At 45.8% G+C, this 16,406-nt stretch overlaps 1 pseudogene; it reads right to left on the bottom strand.

Moving 5' to 3' along the window:
- Positions 1 to 6,860: 6,860 nt before the first annotated feature.
- On the bottom strand, positions 6,861 to 14,993 carry LOC119316176 (annotated as a pseudogene).
- Between the last annotated feature and the right edge of the window lie 1,413 nt (positions 14,994 to 16,406).

The following is a 16,406-nucleotide window of genomic DNA, read 5'->3' as shown; positions in this document are numbered from 1 at the left end:
CGATAAAATCGGGGAAGGCGTGAGGGAAAGGAAAGAAATCGGGGGAGGTCGGTGGGGGAGGACGTGCGGGAAAGGAAGGAGATCGGGAGGCGTGCGGGAAAGAAAAGAAATCGGGAGGACGTGCGGGGAAGGAAGGAGATCGGGAGGGAGCTCACGGCGCTGGATGCGTGTGGCAGTTTCGCAATCTGCCACACGGTTGCCATATACATATTTCGTTTTTTAAATTGAGAATTTTTAATTTTTTTATCTTTCAAAAATTTCGGCTCCATGGCGGCTGAGCTCCAAAACGCCCCATCCTCTAGCCAGGCCTATCATTATTTTTTGAGCCCAGCTCGCTTATGCAGACCTAAGAGCAAGTATAATAAAGTGATGTAAGCCAGATATAATATTTAAATACTATATTTTTATTGAGTTCGAGGAGAGATAAAAGGAGGAAGAGGAGTGGACTATAGAGTAACAAACAGCTGCAGCACATGATCTAAAAATCTCTAAGAGAGGTGGGTCATATATTAATAAAATAGTACATATTATAGCTAAATACTATACGTGTGGCTTTAAGATTGAGTATATATAGATGACATGCAACAACATATAGCTAGCAACTGGTTATATTGTTAACCATGCTCTAATGTACACATGCACGCATACCTAGACTGGGCTATGTAAGTATGTGTTGGTTAATCTGGACTTCGATTGGTCGATCATCTATCTATCCATAGAGTTTCGCAAGTAACATGCACAATATGAATAAATAAGGTGCAAACACTATTTTTATGCTTAGAGCATGCAGTTGAACTCTAGAGCCGGGTAAAATCAAAGAAACTAAGCGCCATTGTTATATTATCTATTATGAGGAAGGAAAAATAGTAACACTTCTAGCATTGTCAACAATATGTGTGGCAACGGAAACGACGGTGTCTCAAAACCATAGAGAAAATTACAATTGCCGGGTCAACCTTCCTTCCATTAATCTGCTCATGTACTTGGATTTATTGTCTGCACATGGTGGTTTGCTTTATATATAAATTGGAACGAAAGCTTGTCTCGATAGTCTGTTTACTCTTGACAGTTATTCTCATCGAATGCATATAAAAACATCAAGATGCAAACGAAAATTGTCATTGGTGAATGGTGATCTGGCGCTGTGATAGTGAGATGTTAACATAGATATTGGGTAACTTTTGGTTTTTATCATCATAGGTCTGTATGCTCGTGTTTGCCAGCTTACTTTATCGGTTGTATTTAGTTGATTCGGTATACTTGAACACATTTTGTTGAAAAAAAAGTTGTCACAACAAACCCTATCAGCCAAGGAATTCAAACATGCGACAAGTGGGTAAACATATACTAGTCGCCAATAATTGTTAACTAACTATAACCAAGTTATTACAACAACCACGATTAATGGTTAAATCCAACACTCAAACGTGTAAGAACAAAAAATATTTTCTGAAGAGAGGCGACTAGGTAGGCGATGACGAATCCCTAGCCGCCTCTCGATGCCAACCCCTCTCGCCGCCGCAGCAAGGGCGTGTCGCCAGGCAAAGCCCTTGCGACGTCGGCGATGACGGGGAGGTCTAGTTTCAGAGGCACTTTGCTGGTGAAGCCTTGAGGTCTTGGAAGTCTGCTATGCATGGCTGGAGAAGGAGATGCGGGATCAAGTGGAGGTCTTCATCAGGTGGTTGTCGACAGCGGCCGGATGAATCTAGGGCGATGTGCTTGTACGACGGCCCAGCCTGGCTAGGCCACCGAAGAAGATGGCATTGGCGCATGCCCTCCTTGGTAGCGAGTACAGTTTTTCATATAGTGAACCACACGTGCCAAGCAGTCTCGATGGTGGCAAGTTCGATATCATATCCGAAGAACATGAGGGCGGCATATATTGCCAACATAATAAGAAAACAAACAGACCATGGAAATTTTGCTAACGACGATGTACAATATGCAATTGATTGTTCTAAGAAAGCAAGGAGGTTAACACTTTTTTGGCAACTGATCGATGAGTTCATAAAGTTGATAACTAGATCATCCATATAAATTACGTTTAATTCTATGGAAAAAAAATCTCAGATCAACTACTCTCCGTTTTAAAGTATACAGTACTTATAATGCACTATTGTGATACAAGGGAACTACTATTCTACTTTCTCTGTTTCTAAATATTTGTCTTTCTAGAGATTTTTCAACAAGTGACTACATACGAAGCAAAATGAGTGAATGTACACTCTAAAATATGTTTATATATATATCCGTATGTGGTAATTTATTTAAAATCTCTAAAAAGACAAATATTTAGGAACAGAGGGTCCAAGCTAACAACTATAGGTTGGGAGATTCACACAATACAGCGCCCTCACCGGCCCGCACGCCCTTGCAGTCTGAAACCCACGCGTACGACGACTCCTCACCATACGACCCGGCCGGGACGTGCAACGTGACGTCAAACACCGCCGACCCCTTCTTCATGTCCGCCGTAAGATCGTCCAACACGTTCCCCACAGGAACCGCGGTGGCCATTGCCAGTACGTGCTGCTCCGCCTCCTTCCGCGGCCTAGCGCAGAGCAACCGTGTCTCAGCCGCGCTAGCGGCAAGCTTGACACCGCCATAGGCCACCTCCATGTACGTGCCGGGGTTGATGCACGCATCTGATCCGTAGCTCCCCGAGGCGACGCCGAGGGTGATGTTGAAGGAGAGACCTGTCTTCGGGTCGGCGCCGGTGATAGAATCTACCGCGACAGAGTATTGGACGTGCAGCCTATAGTACTCGATCGGGACGGTTATGCATGCGATGAAGACAGCGGTAAAGAGCACCGAGAAGACCAAGATACACCAAGACGGGCAATCTATGGCGGCCCTGACCTCCTGATGTCCATGGGGTACCTGGCTCTCGACGTCGTCCATCTCGGGATTTTCGTTGGGGTCTCGATTAGTTTGAGTTTCGCGTAGCCGCAGAATAGGTCTTTTATACTTATATATATGGAGAGAAAAAAGCTCGGTTTAGTTGTATCGCTAGCTAGTTTCCTTTGGGAAACCGGAATCGTAACCGGTGCAAAGGTCTCCCGAAGGAAATTAGCTCGTGCATGTGTTCATATTTTCTCCGTTGACGGAGTCCATGTAGCTAGGATTTGCGTTGTATTGTATACTCCAACATATAAAGACGACCGACGTATGGGCCACGGCCAACATGCAGCAGTAGAGATCGAATTTATCAAAAAGAAGTTCCTAGTAAAGATCGAGCTCGAGTCATGGCATGTTGGTCGCCCGCGGCTGGTTCACCGGGGTGCTGTCGTCGTTGACGATACTATCTTCATGTCGTCGACGAGCCTTCTTAGCTGTAGTATGACTCGCATGAAGCATCTGGGCTCTATCTAACGATGACATAGTTGAGCATATGTGCACCAACCAAAACCCGGATGCCAAGGGGTGGCTGTTTGCAATGAGCGAGACAATGCAGCTGCAAGATTATACATGGATGATTGTTACCGTATGCGCAATCTTTGCGGCTCGCCGGAAAGTTATCCATGAAGATATTTTCCAGACTCCGTATGCAACACATTGTTTCATCAATTCATACTTGGATGAGATAAAGCTTTTGCCGAAACCATGAACCACTTAGGCCCTGTTTGGTTCATAAGTCCTAGAACTTTTTTTAGTCCCAACTTATAAGTCCCAAGTCCTTAAAAAGTCTCTACCTGTTTGGTTCCTGGGATTTAACATGGACTAAAAGACCATATTACAACTATAAGTCCCTATAAGTCCCTCCTTGAGAGTCTTATTTCATAAGTCTCAAATGCCCACTTTAAGTCCCTATAAGTCCCTCATGTTTGGTTTAGATGAGTCTTATAGGAGGGATTTTTTTAAGTCCCTGAACCAATAAGTCCCTGGAAAGAAACACCCTCTTAGACGGCCCATGCGCCAGCACCAAGACCAAGGCATTGGCTTCCTCCTCCCGAGGGCCATGTGAAGATCAACGTAGATGCAGCAGTAGCAAGGGCTGAGGCCACGGGTCTGTAGCTGTTGTGTGCAGAGACCAAACAGGTCCATATTTCGGAGCTTCAGCAATGTGCATAAGCTACATTGGTGACCCAACAACTCTCGAAGCATTGGCAATCAAAGAAGCGCAAGCATTGGCAGATGACTTATATGAAGCCAAGATCGCAGTGGCATCGGATTGCAAAGTGGCAGTTGAAGCAATCAAGGAAGGAAGCGCATCACCGTATGGTGCAGTGATACATGAAATAATAGATAGAGCTAGTTTTTTCAACAGTTTTGCTAGAACTCATCTAGATGAGATTTAATTTGATCTCATTCACCTTTTATAGCCATTGGATGTGATGCTATAAGATACGTGTGTGCTGACGTGGGTTTTATCCGTTCTTGTTTTCTAGGTGAATAAGACCAAATTACGTCTCATCTAGATGAGTTCTAGGTACTCCCTTTTTCAATTCTTGTTCATTTATTCATGAGTTTAGAAACTCGAATGCTGATGCCCACAATCTTGATAAGCATGCACTTACTTTAGGGGTTGGCCGACATGTTTGATTAGGCCAGCCTGGTGACCTTTTATTCGTCCTTGTAAATGTGGTGACGCATTAATAAAGTTTGCGGGCTTGCCTAAACAAAAAACCCTCCGCATTGCCTTCGTGAGCGTCATACTAGCACATGTGGAGCCCGACAGGTATGTTCCAAGTTACTAAGGTTGTGCGGTGGAAATTACATGCATGACATGGTGGTCATCGTATGGGGATATAGGCATGTTGGAGTCACTGCCGATGATCTCCGAACTAGGTGCACCACATGGCATCTATGCTTGGACTAAATTCAGTTGGTTAGAATACAATGCTCGTGTTGTTGTTCCCCCCTGCCAGATCAGCCGTGTTGGTTAAAATGATTTTAGGTCCTTTTTTAGTCGGATTTTAGGTCTTCTAGTGTTTAAAAACATTATTGTATATTTAACATTTGTTCCAGTTCATCCCTTGTTTCAGTGAGCATGGTAAGTATAGTGGGTCTTTGTTGCTAGCATTTGTTTTAATATTCATGATTTGATATATATTTTCTTTTTAGTTTACCAATGAAAACATCGCTTGACAAAAAATAGAATTGTGATAATTGTTAGCTAACCACAATCGAGAGAACAAACAGGCGCACGACCGAAAGATGTACGACATGCAACAGATAGTTCCAAGAAAGAAAGCAGAGGGGTTTACACTCTTTTGACGATGCACTGATCGATGAGTTGATAACTAGATCATCCATGTATACTACTCAGATTAACTATACGGGAAAAAAAATTCTCGTATCAACTTACTATTCTAGCTAAGCAGACAATTATTAGAAGAGAGGTTCACACGCCACAGCGTCCTGACCAACCAGCATACCGTTGCAGCCTGATACCCATGCATTCCTCAAGTCATATGACCCTGCTGGTAGGTGCAATGTGACATCAAACACCGCCACCCCTCTCTTCAAGTCCGCCGCAAGACTGTCCAACACGTTCCCTAAGGGAACTGTGGTGGCCATTGCGAGGACATGCTGCTCCACCGTCTTTCGTGGCTTAGCGCATATCCGCCGTCTTTCGGGCGCGCTGGCGGCGATCTGAACGCCACGGTAGGTCACCTCCATGTATGTGCCGGGCATAATGCACGCCTCTGACCCGTAACTTTGGGAGGCGACGCCGAGGGTGAGGTTGAACGAGAGGCCTGTCGTCGGGTCAGTGTCGGAGACAGAATCTACGGCGACGGTGTAATGGGCGTGGATCATGCAGAAGGGGATGGAAACGGGCGCGGCGATGAAGGCACCGACGAGCACCGCGACCACCATGATGAGCCAACACGGGAAATCTCTAGCGGCCTCGATCTCCTGATCTCCATGGGGTGCCTGGCTCTCAACGTCGTCCATGATCTGCTTGTACTTGCGCTTTTCGTCGGGGGATTTGGATGAGTTTGAGTTTGGCGTAGCCTACTTATATATATGGAGAAGAAAAGAATGGATAGGCACACGTCTTTGATAGGAAACTAGCTTGGATTAGTTTAAATTGTATCGGTAGTTAGTATCCTTTGGGAATCCGGAATTGTATATATACCCGATTAGTACGTGCGTACGCAGGTCTCCAAAAGGAAATTAGCTGCTGCCACCAGAGTCCATTGACAGAGTACGTACTACTAGATAGACTACCAACCTGCTCGTCCGTGGCACAAACTTCGGTTGCATGGTCGGTGCGTTTGGACAAATAAAGATGACAAATAAAGACGACCACGGCCGATACTAGTAGAGATTGAGTTTATCAAAGAAAACAAGACCCTGATAAGTAGCACACCTGTGACACGAGCACATGGCAACTCTGAATATTTTTATGACAAGTTTAATGACGCGAGGATGCCAACTTTAGTTATCAAACATGACAACTTTCTTTTTGAACAACAAGTTTCAGTTTTTTTGTTGTTGTTTTTTCTTTTGGATGACAACTTCAGTTGTAAAAAAACGTTAGGACTGAATTGCTTTGTACCACATGTGACACATATCATTTGCGAAAAAAGTACTAGGAGAGATCGAGATCAAGCCATGGATATGTTGGTCGCTAGCGGAGGCTAATGCGGTCATCGAGGGGCTTGCTTTGGTGTTATAATGGACATGCTGGCTGTGTTATAATCCGACATGTTTTGGTATACTTCGTCACGTTTCTTCTTGTTACCAAGTGTATCTTCATGTTTTGCTACGTTTTATGATATATGTATCTCGGTAGAATCTCCAACACATTTAACGGTAGATAAGTCTCCAACACGCACGGTACAAAAACACCCTCTAATGCTAGCCGCCTACTAGTACAACTACTAACTCGCATATGCTATCGTGGCAGGATATTAATGATCCTTGTCTTCCTCTTCTTCATCACTACTATTACTGTCATTCTCATCTTCATCTTTGTCCCCGGCAGATGCTTTCTCCTTGAGCGCGAAAACCAGCCTAGCGAGGCAGGCGTCCACGTCCTTCTTCTTTGACGTAGGCATCAAGTTCTCCGCTACGTCAGCTGCCCCCATGTTGACCTCGCTTAGAAGCTGCCGAATTTCACTAAACAGATCATGTTCGACCACGCCAAGGTAGTTCTTGGCGAGCACCTTGAAGGACTCGAAGCAGCAGTAGGATATCTCAATGTGCATGTCCATCCTGCCCCGCCGGATCAACGCAGGGTCTAGGTTCTCCTTGTGGTTGGTCGTGAGCACAATGATCCGCTCGCCTCCGCATGCGGACCATAGCCCGTCGATGATGTTGAGCACCCCAGACAGCGTCACCTTCTTCTCATCATCCTTGTCCTTGTCCTCCTGGTCCCCCCTTTTCTCTTGCAGCTTTTGCCCTTGTTAGTGCGCTTGCCTATGAGATCGATGGAGCAGTCAATGTCCTCAATGACGATGACCGACTTGCCTTTTGTGTCAATGAAGAGCCTCCGCAGCTCGGTGTTGCTCTTGACGGCCGTGAGCTCGAGGTCGTAGACATTGTAGCCAAGGAAGTTGGCCATGGCGGCGATCATGGTGGACTTGCCGGTGCCAGGAGGCCCAAACAGCAGGTAACCTCGCTTCCACGCCTTGCCGATAGAGGTGTTGTTAGACAAGTTGTATAGGATAGGGACACTAGTTTAAACTTGTACTCTGACTTCTATCCTTTCTTCTGTCCGAACTCTCCTGTAATTGTGATCGATCTATCTACGATTGATTTCTCTCTTGTACGCCACGACAAACCTTCTATATAATACAATGCGGCCCAGATGAAGGGTTCACGCTTCCATAATATCTTACATGGTCATCAGAGCCCTTCCTCTCGACATCTAGCCTAACCCGAGATAGATCGATTCATCGAGAGAGAAAAACAGGAGAGAAGTCGCCGAGAGAAAAGCCATGGCAGGCACCGCCGCTAGGACCGCTGCATCCACCTCCGCCTCCACCGCCAACTCCTTAGTTAACTCCACCATGAGTGCCCTCTCCACCCAATCAGCCGGATTGACCTATGGATCCTCTTCCACCTCCGGCAGCAGCATCTCTCTCGGCCAACCTCCATCAGAGAAGCTCACGAGGACGAACTTCCTCCTCTGGAAGGCCATCATGCCACCCCAAATTAAGGAAGCACAGATGGATCACTTCCTGGACGCTGCAAGCCCGGCGCCTCCTCCTACCATCACCCTCACCAAAGATGGGCAAGAGGAACAGATCTTCAACTCCGCCCGCACGACCTGGTACGCACAACAGCAGCAGTTACAAGGTTATCTAATGGCCTCTCTCTCCCTGTCTCCCATGAGGTTCTTGCCCAGGTGGTGACTCTCCAGACGCCGGCTGAAGTATGGGCGGCGATCCACGCTACCTTCGCTGCTCAAACACAGGCGCATGAAATCAACAATAGGATCGAGCTTGTTAATCTCCATAAGGGGAACTCCACTATGGCGGAGTATCTCGCCAAGATCAAGGCGCTGGCGGACGAGATCGCCACCATCAGCGCACCCCTCACCGATCGGGAGATGACCTCCCATGTCTTAAAAGGACTGGACCTCGAGTACAACTCCATGGTGTTAGCCCTTCAAGCCTGCGTCGAGCCCATCACCACCCCAGAACTCTACAGCCAGCTCCTTAGCTTCAAGGCACGTGTCAATCTCCTGCAAGGTACGCACCATCGCCAGTCATCTGTCAACAGTGTATCTCATGGGTGCGGCAATGCTGGTCGCGGCCGTGGTCACCAAGGTCGTGGTCGTGGTGGCGGGCACAGCAACAACCAAGGTCCGCCCCGCTCTGGTGGTGGTGACCGTGGGGGTGGCTACAACAACAACAACACCCACGGCTCCTCCTCCAACTCTCGCCGAACCAGGTGCCAGCTTTGCAAGAAACCGGGCCACGAAGTCATTGACTGTTGGCACCGGTATGACGAGGACTACGTGCCTGATGCACGTCATGCAACTTCTGCCATCCGGGAGCAAGGAGGAGGTGATGGTGATACGGTCTGGTATGCGGACTCCGGTGCTACAGACCATGTCACCAATGAACTAGAAAAGCTTTCTCTTCGCGAAAGATATCATGGCAATGATCAGATTCACACCGCAAGCGGTGGAGGTATGGAAATTCGTCACATTGGTCAAGCTTCTATTAGTCCCCCTAGCCTTAAACGTGATCTACTTCTAAAAGATGTCCTTCATGTTCCTCAAGCCGACAAAAATCTAGCATCTCTGTCTCGTTTAACTTCCGACAATAATGTTTTCTTTGAGACTCACCCAACCTATTTTTTCATAAAGGATCAGGCAACGGGGGAGCTCATTCATCACGGTAGATGCATTGGAGGACTTTACCCCATCACATCAAGAGTCTTTAGTCGCAAACGTCGTCGTCAAGCCTATTCCGCCAACAAGCCTTCACTGGCAAGGTGGCATCAAAGATTAGGACATCCCTCGTCAATAGTAGTCAAGCAAATAGTCAATAAAGACAATCTTTCATTGTCAAGTAGTTAAAATAATGAGTCTGTGTGTGAAGCTTGTCAATGTGCCAAGAGTCACCAACTTCCCTATCCTATTTCGAATAGTGTGTCTCATGCTCCTTTGGAGCTTATTTTTAGTGATGTATGGGGTCATGCAAGAGATTCTTTTGGACGAAAAAAAATACTATGTCAGTTTTATCGATGATTACAACAAGTTTACTTGGATATATTTGCTTAAGTTCAAATCTGAAGTATTCTCCGTTTTCCAAGAATTTCAAAAGCTTGTTGAGAGATACTTTGACAGAAAAATCCTTGCAGTCCAAAGTGACTGGGGAGGAGAGTATGAGAAACTCAACTCCTTCTTTCGCAATATAGGCATTGTTCATCATGTGTCTTGCCCCCATGCACATCAACAGAATGGCTCGGCTAAAAGAAAGCATCGCCACATTGTTGAAGTTGGTTTATCTCTTTTAGCTCAATATTGGGATGAAGCCTTCATTACGGCTACCTATCTTATCAACCGTCTCCCTAGTAGAGTCATTGGCAACACCACTCCATTAGAACGACTGTTTCATCAAAAACCAGACTACAACTCTCTCAAAAAATTTGGATGTGCTTGTTACCCAAATTTGCGTCCATACAATCGCCACAAACTCGAGTTCCGCTCCACTCAGTGTGTTTTTCTCGGATACAACAATCTTCATAAAGGATATAAGTGTCTAGAGATAGCAACGGGTCGTATCTATATTTCTCGAGATGTCGTTTTTGATGAACCGTTATTTCCTTTTGCCAAACTTCATCCTAATGCCGGAGCCTTATTACGTGCTGAAATTACTCTCTATCAAATTCTGATTATGGGGGTGAATTAACTAGAACTGATCATGTGCAAAAATTCATGGAAAACTTTGATTCTGGTGATACTTGTGCAGAAACAGGACATGATTTTATGTACACAGATATAGCCAAAGTTGGCGCTGGATCTCAGGAAGATGCTGCCTGCGTCTCAGTCAGCTGCTCACCGCGATCCGAGGCGGATCCGCCCTGCAGGCCTGCTGCATCGTCAGGTGCGGGATCCCAGGCTGAACTTGTCGTCGCCCGTGCTCCAGACGACCGGGTGGCCGACAGCCCGGCAGGCGCGGAGCCCACCAGCCCAGTCACCACGGGCGGGGACGACCCGCTCGACGCCACGACTTTCATCACCCGCGCTCCAGATGACCGGGTGGCCGACAGCCCAGCAGGCGCGGAGCCCACCAGCCCAGTCAGCACGGGCGGGGACGACCCGCTCGACACTACGACTTCGCCTGCCGGGTCCAGTGGGGTCCGCAACGGGGCGCGCACGCTCGACCACGTGTCAGGCGCCACGCGACCAGGAAGTCCGTCTGCGCCCTCGGATCTGGCGCTAGATTCTGGTGCTGATCTGGCCGGATCCCCTGTGGAGGAATTTGCTACAGAACCTACTGCTTCTCCTGAATCTTCTGTGGTGAGGTCTACAACAGCACCTGTGTTTCCTGCTCGGCATACAAGATCTCAGTCAAGTATTGTCAAAGAAAAACAGTACAATGATGGTACGATCAGGTATGATAAAATCAAGCGTGCTAGCGTTTCTTACTAGCACCGGTGAGCCAACTCATTTACATGATGCCCTTGCTGATAAAGATTGGAAGAAAGCCATGGATAGTGAATACGATGCACTTGTTAAAAATAAAACTTGGCATCTAGTACCGCCAAAGAGAGGTAATAATGTGATTGATTCTAAGTGGGTATACAAAATCAAAAGAAAAGCTAATGGAAGCATAGACAGATACAAGGCTCGACTAGTTGCAAAGGGCTTTAAGCAAAGGTTTGGTATTGATTATGAGGATACTTTTAGTCCTGTTATTAAAGCAGCTACTATTCGACTTGTATTGTCCATTGCTATTTTCAGAGGATGGAGTCTACAACAGCTAGATGTTCAGAACGCGTTTCTTCATGGTGTTCTTGAGGAAGAAGTGTTCATGCGGCCAGGGGCGGAGCCAGGAAATTAAGCCATTGGGTTCACTCATTGATTCATTCTGAGGAATTGACACAAATTAATTAGGTACAAAGTCTGATTTTACACTATCTTACAACAGGACTATAGCACTAAAAACATAAGGAATAGAAATATAATATCACTTATCACATATTATATTACATAAAAACTGAAGAGTGTAGGACATATCACTGGATGAAATTAGAAAATTTCTTGTTTACATGTTATAAATTAAGTAGTAGCAAAATAACTTTGTATCTTCAGATGTAGCTACTCGTCTTCTTTTGGAAAAAAGTTCTGAAAATACCCATTCAGTTTTAAATAAGTACCATAAATTCAAAGAAGCTTATGAAACCACTCACATTTTAAGAGTGTCCCCTTTCAATTTTGTTGTCATCTTACAAAAGATAAAAACCGTCATCACTACTAATGGTTTAAAGCATATCTTTGTCCACATAGCAAATTAGACAACCACTCAAAAAAATTATTGCTCAATTTCTTCTTGACAACATTTCAAAGCTGAAAAGCATCTGCGCCGGATTAGTGGCTGCTAGCAAAATTACAACTAGCTTTTAAAGTTCACAGACCAAAGAAAAAGTTACATGATTATCTGTCTACACCATTAGTTTAGCAAGATCAGTAATTCCGTCCAAATTGGCCAACCACCATATTCCCCAAACGTGTCTAGATTAAATCTCCATTCCGGATAATCTTGTTTTTTTAGGATTTCTTGTGTATTATAAAATTATCTTTAGAACAGAAGGATCATAAGGCCAAACTATTTTTTCTCTAGATAGACCGCTTCGGAGGATTACTTACAGTGACAACTTGATGCACTTTGACTACGTTTCACAGGCGACCTTGATGTGGTTGTACCATTATCTAAATTTCGTGATCGACTTCTCTTTGAAAAACAATGTTCTATAGCGTAGATCAATCAAAGCCCATGGAGAAAGACAATTAGAAAATTAGGGCAAAACAGCATTACAATACGTGGTTATTAAGATTAATAAAACATGCACAAGAGGGAAGATATATGGCTATGTAATCTCACTGTTTCGAATTTGGACTGCAATTGCCAGATTGTCGCTGTCGATCTGCAGTTGGCTCCTTGCCGCTGTGTCCACCAACGGAGCGATAGGAACAGGGGAGATGAATTGAGAGAGCCGAGTTTGAAAGCCAACAGGAAAGGGCGTACAATTGCGGCGTACATCTAGGGTTTTTTAGGGAAAAAATAAGTCACGAACAGGCCTGGGCAATTAGCTTGGGGACTTTTGGGCCTTTAGTTTTTTTAGGGCTTTTGGGCCTTTAGTTCACGGTGCATTTTAATAGATGGGGTCAACGTTGATTTTTCATTGGGTTCACGCCAGGAAGTACCAATACATTTGTACGTAGCTGACAAAAATCGTTGGGTTCATCTGAACCCAACGCTAATATGCTGGCTCCGCCTCTGCATGCGGCAGCCACCAGAATATGAAAATAAAGGCACACCACATTATGTCTGTAAGTTGGATAAAGCCTTGTATGGGCTGAAACAGGCCCCAAGAGCTTGGTACTCAAGATTAAGCACACAGTTACAAAAGCTTGGCTTTACACCATCAAAGGCAAATACCTCACTATTTTTCTACAGTAAGAGCAATGTTACCATATTTGTTCTTGTTTATGTTGATGATATAATTGTTGCTAGCTCAAGTCCAGATGCTACCTCATGTCTGCTTAAGGATCTGAAACTAGAGTTTGCTCTCAAGGACTTGGGGGATCTTCATTATTTTCTTGGAATTGAGGTCAAGAAGATCATCAAAGATGGCATACTTCTTACGCAGGACAAGTATACTACTGATATTCTCAGAAGAGTAGGTATGGAACAGTGTAAGTCTGTCAGTACACCTATCTCTACTTCAAAAAAACTTACTGTTGAAAGTGGAGAGGCACTTGCATCAGAGGATGCAACAAAGTATCAAAGTGTTGTAGGTGCATTGCAATATTTGACTCTTACACGTCCTGATATATCCTATTCTGTGAACAAAGTATACCAGTATTTACATGCTCCTACTACAACTCATTGGACTGCAGTAAAAAGGATTTTGAGGTATCTCAAATTTACAGGAGGACTTGGGCTTCAGATTGTGAGGTCCTCGTCTCTACTTGTGTCTGCCTATTCTGATGCAGATTGGGCAGGGTGTACTGATGATAGGAGGTCCACAGGTGGCTTTGTTATGTTTCTGGGAACAAATCTTGTGTCATGGAGTGCAAGAAAACAGGCTACAGTCTTAAGGTCAAGTACTGAGGCAGAGTATAAGGCTTTAGCTAATGCTACAGCTGAAGTGATGTGGATTCAAAGATTGCTTCATGAACTTGGAATTAAAGTTCCACAAGCTACAAGATTGTGGTGTGACAACATTGGTGCAACCTATCTTTCAGCTAATCATGTTTTCCATGCACGTACAAAGCATATTGAGGTTGATTTTCATTTTGTCAGAAAAAGAGTAGCACGCAAATTGCTTGATATAAGGTTTATTCCAACAGGTGATCAACTTGCTGATCGCTTCACAAAACATCTCACGGTGAGAAGGTTAGATGACTTCAAATACAATCTCAACCTTGGTAAACTTTCATAGGGTTTAGATTGAGGGGGAGTGTTAGACAAGTTGTATAGGATAGGGACACTAGTTTAAACTTGTACTCTGAATTCTATCCTTTCTTCTGTCCGAACTCTCCTGTAATTGTGATCGATCGATCTCTCTTGTACGCCACTGGCAAACCTTCTATATAATACAATGCGGCCCAGACGAAGGGTTCACGCTTTCATAATATTTTACAGGTGTAATACTCCTTCCCATCACGGAACATCTCGAGGTCGTCAAGTATCTCCTGCTTCTTGGTAGGGTCCATGGCGAGCGTGGAGAAGGTGGAGGGGTGCTCGAACTTGACGCTGCTCCAGCCGTCGTAGTCTCCGTCCCAGTCGTCCTTGGGCTTGTTGGTCTGGAGGCAGCGCTGTCGGCTCGCGATGACGTCACGGGCCTTGGTTAGGACGTGCGGCAGGTAGGCGTCCTCGACAAGCCGGCGGTGGCGGCGGTGGAAGATGAGGCGGTACATGCGGCTCTCGTCCATGTGCCCGTGGGCGACGATGGTGTCGGCGCGGGGCAGAACCTTGATCTTGCTCCAGCGCATGTTGGCGCCGCGCAAGTGGTCGACGACATCCTCATGGTCATCCAGGGCGAGGCTCATGCGGTCGTCGTCGAAGCCGAGTGGCGCGGAGGCAACGGGCGCCGGACCGGCAGGTGGTGGTGAGGTAGGCCTCGGCGGTGGCGTAGGCCCGGTTGCGGCCGAAGTAGTCGGGGTGGCGCTCGTCCATGGTGACGGTGCCGTAGGGGGATATGGCGTTCATGATGCGGCTGGCGAGGCCACGAGGGTGTCGACGTAGTTCCTGAGAAAATCCGGAACCGCACTGCTGCGCCGTGGACCACATGAAGAGGAACCTCGTCAACGACGACAGCACCCCGGTGAACCAGCCGCCGGCGACCAACATGTCCATGGCTTCGATCTCTAATATTTTTTCTGTTCTGTTGTTGATAAAGAAAATTCGATCTCTAGTAGCGTTGGCCGTGTGGGTCGTCTTTAAATTGTAGGAAAGCACCGACCTTGTATGTTAGTACAACCGAGGTTTTGGTAGTCCAAGAGTCTCCTGCATGGAAGGAGAGCAAATCCTAGCTAGGTGGACTCTTGTCAACGCAAACAATATTTCTTTTCATTTTCAGTAGATGGGTGCATCGCTCTTTGCCTGCACCTTTGTATAGAACTTCTTTTCCTTTTGAGAAAACTTCCTATCTATTCATTAACCGTTAAGGTAGTACAAAGAACATTAGAAGTATAAAAAATAATCTAGGTCAATAGACCACCTAGCAACGACTACAAGCACTGGGGCGAGCCGAAGGTGCACCGCCATGTTCACCCATCCCTCATCGAAGCCGAGCAAACCTTGTTGTAGTACATAGTCTGGAAGTCGTCGTGCTAAGGCCCTATAGGACAAGCACAACATAACAGCAACCATCGCTGATGAACAGAAGTGTAGATTGGAAGAATCCAACCTATAAACACGAACGAAGACAAAATCCACGTGGATCCACCGAAGACAAATTTCAACCGAATCCCACGAGATCTGCCGGAGACAAATCTTCACACGCCCTCCGACGATACTAGAAACACCACTGGGATGGGGACTAGGTGGGGAGAACCTTATTTCATCTTCTGAGAGCCATCGTCGCCTGCCTCTCTAAGTAGGACACAAACCCTAACAAAACTCAAAAAAACATGAAAATCGGAGCCCTCCCGCCGGCAAGGGTCGAGATTCACCGTGCCTCCATGGCCCTAAAACCACAGGAGACGAGATAGACCGGCGGCAGCACCAACGAAAGGCATGAGAAACCCTAGAGAAAGGGTCATTTTACTTTCCACCGGAAGAAAGAGCAGCCGTTGCCTCAAAAAGAAAAAAAAATGCCACCTTTGTATAGAACTTTGTAATGGTTCCTCCCTTAATTAATGCAAAAGGACACGTGTGTTCTTGAAAAAGAACCTAGTGAGGCACACGCTTGCAAATCCTACAATGGCGATGAATAAAATCGCAGCAGCGAGACAACCATGCTCATGCAGATGTTGGTGAATAGCATGTGGTTCATTAGTGCAGGAAATGTCAGTGGTGTCGTGGCAAAAAGTGTTGTGGTGGCGTGGTCATTCCACACCATCAATATGACGCCACTGATAAATAGTGATGGTGTTGGCAGCCCACACCATCACTAACACATATGCTGATAGTGTGTGACTTGTCCCACGTCACCAGTAATATTTCATCATCAGTGATGCCATGTTGGTGTCGCATTAGCAGTATGATTTTTCACGTATAAAATAACAACATAACAGTTTAACTTAGCATAGCAGTTTAACAACTAAG

This window comes from Triticum dicoccoides, chromosome 6A (assembly GCF_002162155.2).
Source record: "Triticum dicoccoides isolate Atlit2015 ecotype Zavitan chromosome 6A, WEW_v2.0, whole genome shotgun sequence".
In the NCBI taxonomy this organism is placed as follows: domain Eukaryota; kingdom Viridiplantae; phylum Streptophyta; class Magnoliopsida; order Poales; family Poaceae; genus Triticum; species Triticum dicoccoides.
This window is presented reverse-complemented; position numbering and strand designations above follow the sequence as displayed.